This window comes from Pinus tabuliformis, chromosome 2_2 (assembly GCF_031772625.1).
Source record: "Pinus tabuliformis cultivar Carrire ecotype Pingquan chromosome 2_2, CPIR1, whole genome shotgun sequence".
Lineage (NCBI taxonomy): Eukaryota > Viridiplantae > Streptophyta > Pinopsida > Pinales > Pinaceae > Pinus > Pinus tabuliformis.
Window position 1 is genome coordinate 597,167,872 of NC_142300.1, and position 8,001 is coordinate 597,175,872.

Consider the following 8,001-nt stretch of genomic DNA (forward strand, 5'->3'; position numbering starts at 1 on the left):
GTCAAAGCCAGCCAGGCAGAAACGACCCGACGACCTCGACACCAGTATATCAGAGGCGTGGTAGGAAAACCATGAGGACGGCTGTGCAAGAAGCCACACGTGCACACAAAGAAGGCACGGACGCTAACATTCGTCAGCTAATATAGGAAATGGAAGACAATGTCATGGAAGGGGACTCTGAGCCCGAGATGGAGGAATGGGGGGATATCATCCCCGACCCAGGGCACACCAGAGGAAGGATGACACTCTACAAGCAAGCCCTGCACGTGTACTGGGTGTTGAAGCGCTTACTTTCCAGGGCGCTGGAGCAGGTGGCGGGTGAAATGGCAGAAATCGCCCAAGGTATGCCAAATATCAAGAAGGATATGAAAAACCTGCAAATCATCATGATTATGCAAGACAACAAGCTGGATGAAATCCAGCAACAACTGAAGAAGCTATCTCCAGCACCGGGTGACTCGGCGGCAGCACCTGCAAATGTGGATTCTGACAAAGAAGACCGAAAGGAATAGTTCATGTAGTTTATAGTCTGCTTCATTTTGAGGATAGCATTTTCTTTTCAATAGTTTTATGTTAGGTTGGAACATGATTAGTGTTTTTAGTTGTGAGGTTTACTTAGCGTGGATTGAAAGACTTATTAAATTTTGTTACTGGATGGCCTATAATAGACTCAGGTGGCCAACAGACTTGGTTTCCCATATGGGCAAGTTGAGGCCACCAAACTGTTGTATATGGATCAACTTGATTTTATAAATAGAAAAATAAAGGATCTATAGCAGCTTACAAAAAAAATAAAAAATTGTAAGAATATTATTCACCTTGAAGATTCACAGCCCATTTTATTATGAAGATTATTAATATGTAAATAAACTTTGTTACAATACCATGAGCCAATATCATAACTTATCAATACAAATCCATAATTCCTTTCATATGATACTCCGTTCATATGACATTTTTTTAATTAATGAATTTAATTAAAAGAAAAAAAGACATACTACTTTGGAAATAAATCTCACCATTTGATTTGTGTATACTATTAAGAATAGTCTAAGATATCTTATGGATGTTAAATCTCTACCATCCACCTAATAATCTTTGATAATTAAATTTATCAATACTATGGCTCAATACCATGGCTTATCAATACCACATGCCCAAAAGCAATAACTCATTTCACAATCAAAATATTTTATGAATAATTTATTTTAATTTTATTTAATATTTTTTCAATTAATTCTAAAAAATGTTATAATTACTTTTGAGATATATCTAAACTCTCTATCTTCATTAAATATTCCATAAATATTAAATCAAGGTTTTAATAAAATTAAAAATGAGAATCCTTTTATATATAAAGATGTTAAATTTCTATGATATAAATAATATTATTAAGAACTCCCATAAATTTATGTAATTTCAATATTATTCCAGTGGGCACATACTAATTCATAAATTTAATAAAAAGGTTAAATATAAATCATTATAGAGAGAGATTATGGATTATGTTAAGTTCACACCTTTCGTCAATGGTTTAGCTTACCATAAAATTCAAGCTGGAATACTATTGATTGAACCCGTTACCCGACTCCACTAGGTTTTTGTCACTAAAAACGAACGGGGTTGTTTGACTGTTAAAGAAACCATTTCCAAACAACATAAAAGCGAATATTCTGTCCATTATTCAAACTCCATTATGTTCCATTTTCAAAAAGCTTAACACAGTTAAACCCGACTTTTGTATGTTCGTCATCAAAAAAACAAAGAAACTGTTTGTCCTGTATGATCCATGATCCATTGTCAAACACAACTCTAACTTCCCACGGACTTTTATACCCACAAAATCCGAAAACATTACTTTCGCCATTTTCTTCCCTAACTTTGAATTTGAACCAGTGAACACAACGATTTCTGCTTTCTTATTTAGACTTTTCAACCTACTCTGCATCTTCAATGACTCTATAAAGACCTGCAAAGAAGGTAACTCCTCACAGGCAAGCTTTTGAAGTCGTTAGATTTGGGATAGAGAGAGAAATGGAGAAAGGTGTTGTGTCGATGTTCTGCCTTCTGTGCCTGGCAGCAACTACAATAGCATTAGAGGATGTTACTGCAGCAACTATCAGTTATTCCATGAAGCCATACCATTCCTCACATGATCACCTGTATGACCGCATGATTGGCGGAAGTGCTTCTCTTCAATCCCATGATTTTGTTTTGAAGGAAGATAAAGGCTATGTGGAGAAACCTGAATTCACATCATCATCAGATTCCATGGACGCTGACGATACAAGGGATGTAGAGGCCCTTTTATCCTTCAAAAATGCCCTCACACCGGATCCGGATTGATCGTTGCTCAACTGGACGGCAGAAAACTCCCATAACGTGTGCTCCTGGAATGGCATTTTCTGCAGAAAGCGCACTAAACGAGTGATTGCCGTAATACTTCCTGGGTTGGGATTGCGAGGTCGCATCTCACCATCTCTTGGTAACCTCTCATTGTTACGCACTCTGAATCTTTCTCAGAATAATTTGACAGGAAGAATTCCAATGGAATTTGGGCAGTTAAAGGCGATGGGAGTACTGGACCTCAGCTTTAATTTGCTCCGTTGTTATATTCCAAAAGGGTTGAGTAATTGTACAAAGCTGCAATCGATCCGACTTACAACAAACAGCTTGATAGGAAGTATACCAACAGAATTCGGTCGTCTAGTCCAGTTGGAGCAGCTCCGCTTGGCAAACAATAGTCTTACTGGAAATATTCCAACTTCTCTGAGCAACTGCACTTCCCTCCGGGTGTTGTCCGTTGGATACAACAATCTCAGTGGTTCAATCCCTTCAGTTTTGAGTCTGATCAGAAATTTATCTGTTCTCTACTTTGAAGGCAATTCACTAAGTGGTCACATCCCTCCAGATGTTGCTAATTGTACTCAGCTATGGTACATCGCTTTTTCTCACAACAACTTGAGTGGAAAAATTCCGGCTGAACTGGGCTTACTGCAAAATTTACAGTACCTGTATCTACAATCAAACAAGTTGGAGAGCACTATTCCTCCGTCTCTAGGAAACTGCTCTTCTCTTCAGGTTTTATTTTTGGGAGACAATCGAGCATTATCAGGTAATATCCCATCTCAATTTGGTCATTTGAAAGAGCTTCGTCAACTATCCATTTATGGCCCAGGAAGTATTTCAGGTCTTATCCCTTCTGAGATAGGAAACTGCAGCAATCTTATATGGTTGGATTTAGGGGAAAACGAAATTCAAGGTTCCCTGTTTACGAGTTTATTTGGGCTTCCCCTCTCTCTCGTAAATCTGGGTGGTAATAGAATGATGGGTAGCATACCTGAAGCTATTGGCAATTTGAGTAAGCTCACCTACCTAAATCTTGGTCAAAATAACTTCACTAATAGCATACCTGAAGCCATTGCAAAATTGAGAGATTTGACCTTCTTACATTTAGGGGGAAACAATCTAAGTGGCAAAATACCTGAGAACATTACCAGAAAGCTTCATTCTCTTAAACAATTATTTTTGAATTCAAACAATATTTCTGGGAGCATTCCTGAAAGTATTGGCAATTTGCTTTCACTTAAACAATTAGATATATCTGAAAACAATCTAAAGGGATCAATCCCTGATCATATTGGCCAATGTGTGCAATTAGAAGTGTTAGATTTATCCAAAAACAAGTTGACTGGAAGTATTCCTCCATCTTTAGGCAATTGTAAATCTATGAGGAATTTATTATTGCAACAGAACTCCTTGTCAGGGAAATTACCACCAACTTTAAGTAAATGCACTGCTTTACAAAGGTTGAAGGTGTCTGAAAACAAACTCAGTGGAAATCTAGAAATAAGATTTCCAATTTCTATGGAAGTTCTCTCTGCTTATGCTAATAACTTCTCTGAGACTCTGCCTATTTCTTTGGCCCAATGTACCCAACTTCAACTACTAGATTTAAGCAAAAATAAATTAACTGGTCAGCTACCTAACTACCTTGTAACTTTCTCTAAATTGAGAGTTTTAAGTGTTGGTTATAATAAGCTTAATGGTGGTATTCCTTCCAACATCACAAATCTTGCCAAATTACAAGTGCTGGATTTGTCCAACAATAAAATTAGTGGAAGCATACCATCCACTCTAGAGAGACTTGAGGGATTCAAAACCCTTGGGTCTTCCATACTCAGTAGTAATACATTGTATGAGGATATTGAAATTGTCATCAAGGGATTTGAGTATACCATAACATATGTGTTGGCTACAAACACAATATTGGACTTGTCTAACAATAATCTTATGGGGGAAGTACCTCCAGGCATAGGAAATTTGAGAAGCTTGAGGTTGTTGAATTTATCAAAGAACTATCTAGAAGGGAAAATACCTGCATCTCTTGGTGAGATATCTACTTTGGAACAACTGGACTTGGGCAACAATAATTTGAGTGGGCAGATACCTCAAGAGTTTTCTATGCTATCCTTGCTAGCATATTTAAATGTTTCATCCAACAAACTTTGTGGGAAAATCCCAAAAGGAACACAGATTTACACTTTCAATGCTACTTCATTTCAAAGAAACAAGTGTTTATGTGGTTTTCCCTTACGAAGATGCAAAGAAGGAAAGGAACAGCCTCAGGAAAGCACAGGCGGAGGTGTTAGTCAAGGATGGCTGAGCCATTTAGACAAATATGTGTCATTGAATGCAGTGGGTATAGGAGTGGGAATTGGTTTTTGGGGAGTTTTCAGTGTGATGATATTCTGTAAAAAATTCAGAGATTGGGTACTGCCTCCAACGGCAAAACCATTTTATGGATTGTACAAATTTCCTAAATAAAATGTACTGGGGCAATGTAGCATCGATAGTGTCACTATTTTATGGATTGTACAAATTTCCTAAATAAAATGTACTGGGGCATCGATAGTGTGTATTGATTCATTCCACCCAGTGTAGCATCAATGTCTGTGATGAAGGTAAAAATAGGAAAGAAAATACTTTTTGCATATTGTTAAATCATGTCCTAGTATTCTTGTGTTATAAAATTCTTGAAATTGTACTCCTGTTATGAACTACTTGAAGTTGTAAAAAGCAACTACCAAGATGAATCCTCAAACACATGTTACCATTGTTGGACGTTATTGGTGGCCCGCAGCATATAATCCTTACGTTTACTCAGAATAAATGGAACAGGATCTTTTCATTTGACATCTCTTATCAAGAAACGTTTGAACAGTTCCTTCTGCCAAAATATTATTTCTTTTGAAACGAATTTTTGAAGAATACTTATGCACAGGAATTATTACATTAGGGCAGCTAAAAATGTCTGGATCCAATTTTACTGCAATGTCTGGTTCCAGATTCCACACTGAAGCACCATCCAATGCTTAAAGAATCGTTGCCACAAGTTAGAATATAACTTCTTTTTCTGCAAGGTAATTTTTTGGAATCTTTGGGGATCGCTGATTACGGCAGTTGCTGTTAACAATGAATTGCAATATTAGTAATTTCATCGGCTTATATAGTATTTTTATTAACTTTATTAGTAATTTTATTGGGCTATATAATATTTTTATTAACTTTATGAATTAGAATTTGGACACTAGAATATTACAGGAATTATGATATCTAAATTACAATTGACATTTTTTTTTATCTGTCTTTAGATAATAAGGTAATATATTCTGAGTTTCCTTTCGTGGTTGGATTAAAAGAAATTATTTATTTTATTTTTTTTAATATAATTTTGCAATTGTATATATGATATTATTAATAATTGTAATAGAAACTAAGTATCAGGAGGTGTTTAGTCTTTATTGTTCAAGTTAAAATTTATTTTTGGAAAAATTTGCATAAAAAAATATAATCTATATTAGTCAATGCTAATTTAATAGTGGTCAACACCTAAATCAAATCATATAGTCTTATTTTGGGAAGAAGTAATAAATTAAAATGTGGATGGATAAATCACTTGCATGCTTATTCACAAGAACTTGCACAAATTTTGGTGAGTAGGCTTACTAGTAAGTCTACACAAATGTTATATTTTTACTCCTATATAAGTATGCTAAGGAAAACATAAATAATGGGGGAAATTAACTTTTGGTAAGTATATTTATTTACATCTTATTCCTTTCCCTTTTTTAATTGCAAAGACATGCTTAAACTATGGTGGAAAGTAGCTAATGGTAAGACTTGCATAAATTTTTGTGAGTGGTGTACTAGTAAGTCTACACAAATGTTACATTTTTACTCCTACATAAGTATGCTAAGAAAAACATAAATAATGGAGGAAATTAACTCTTGGTAAGTATATTTATTTACATCTTATTCCTTTCCCCTTTTTATTGCAAAGACATGCTTAAATTATGGTGGAAATTAGCTAATGGTAAATATGTTATTTACTTGAGTATGAGTTATTTTCAAGGATTTTAATTTTTGATGGTTTTCTTCCAAAGCTTAAGAATAAAAAATCACTACACAAATATCTATAAAACACATGCATGAATATTGCAACCAAACCCATAAATTATGACATAAAATAGGTGAGGCAATTACCCACATGGCACTCTATTGTGCAAACCTTGCAATAAGGTCTTCAAGTTATGGTACAATTAAATGCTTGGAAAATAGTTTTTTTTTTAATATTATTAAAAAACAAATATTTTTTTTAAACCTAAACATTATAAATTGCATTGATCAATGCTAAACTAATAGTAGTCAACCAAAAAATCCATTGCTAGAGTCCTATAGGGACTAATAACATGTATATCTAATATGTTCATGAATTACTTAACCATAATTCATTTTAATTTAAATAATAGAATAAGTAATAAAATGCATATAATAACATTCAATACACTTCAAATATGGATTAACATTTGGGATAAGTATCGGTATCTGTCAATATAGATAGGGTAGTATGCAAGGACTTCTTCAAATGGAAGAATACTAGGAGTACCTAGACAATGAGGAAGAGCAAAAGGAACTATGTGGAGGATCATCAGTCTTCCTAAATTCCAAACAACTATTCACAATCTAGAATAGGAATGGATGCCTTCAAAAGTCTTCTTTGGATATGATTTATAAACTAGGGGTTTTCACAATCCTCAAGTTGATGATAGTTTATGAAAGGGGAAGGCACAATGGGATTACCTTTGTTCCAAAAGGATAACATTTTGATAAACAAGAGTGGTGCTCAAAGTATATCAGAAAATGAGTGGTGAACCCTATAGTTCTTTTCAAAGGTAGTAAAGCTGGCAATATGAAGGTCATCTTCATATATATCAACTCATGTGATCATGGTATTATCGGTCTTGAAAATCCCATGGTAGTCCTTCACTTATGGTAGTTAGGAATTCCAAGATGGGATAGAAGAGACAAGTTTGGGATTTGTAAGGAAGGGAAGCTTTAAGGCTTTCTATAAATGACTATTGAACAATTTATCAACTTTAAGAGTATTGATTGCCATCAAGGTTATAGTTGATGGTGGTACTAAGTTAGTTCCCATTAAAGGTGGGAAATTAGACTTCATCAGGATTTGTTAGGTGGTGTGAAGGCAGAAGATCAAGGTGATGAAGAATGGTCCTTATGGTAAAAATGAAGAGGGGTAGTGTCAAATTGAAAGAAAGGATTCACTTGGTGCGTGATAAGAAAATATAGAAGCACCTAATCTCCCACAGGTAAGTCGTGGTTGGGCTTTCCTTCAGAAGTTGCTAATGATGGGTAGGTTAAATTTGGGTAAAACATTGTTGAGTTGCAAGCCTCTGTAATATATTTTGGCCCAAGGATGGTTGGAATTTATTTTCAAAATTAGTAAGAATGCTGAGAGATAAAGAATGGAAGTGGACCATGGGAAATATGATGCTTTCCTCAAAAAAGTAACTTTGTTGTTTAGATTCTTAGATGCAGAATAAATTAGACCAACTTATTCGAGTAAAAATAATATTATTACATTTGGAATTTTGGAAAGTCTCTATGATCAAGGAAATAGTAGCCAATATTACACTCTTC

At 34.8% G+C, this 8,001-nt stretch overlaps 1 pseudogene; it reads left to right on the forward strand.

The window, feature by feature from the left end:
• The first annotated feature begins 1,774 nt into the window (after positions 1-1,774).
• LOC149194064 (uncharacterized) lies at positions 1,775-5,173 on the forward strand (annotated as a pseudogene).
• Positions 5,174-8,001: the final 2,828 nt, after the last annotated feature.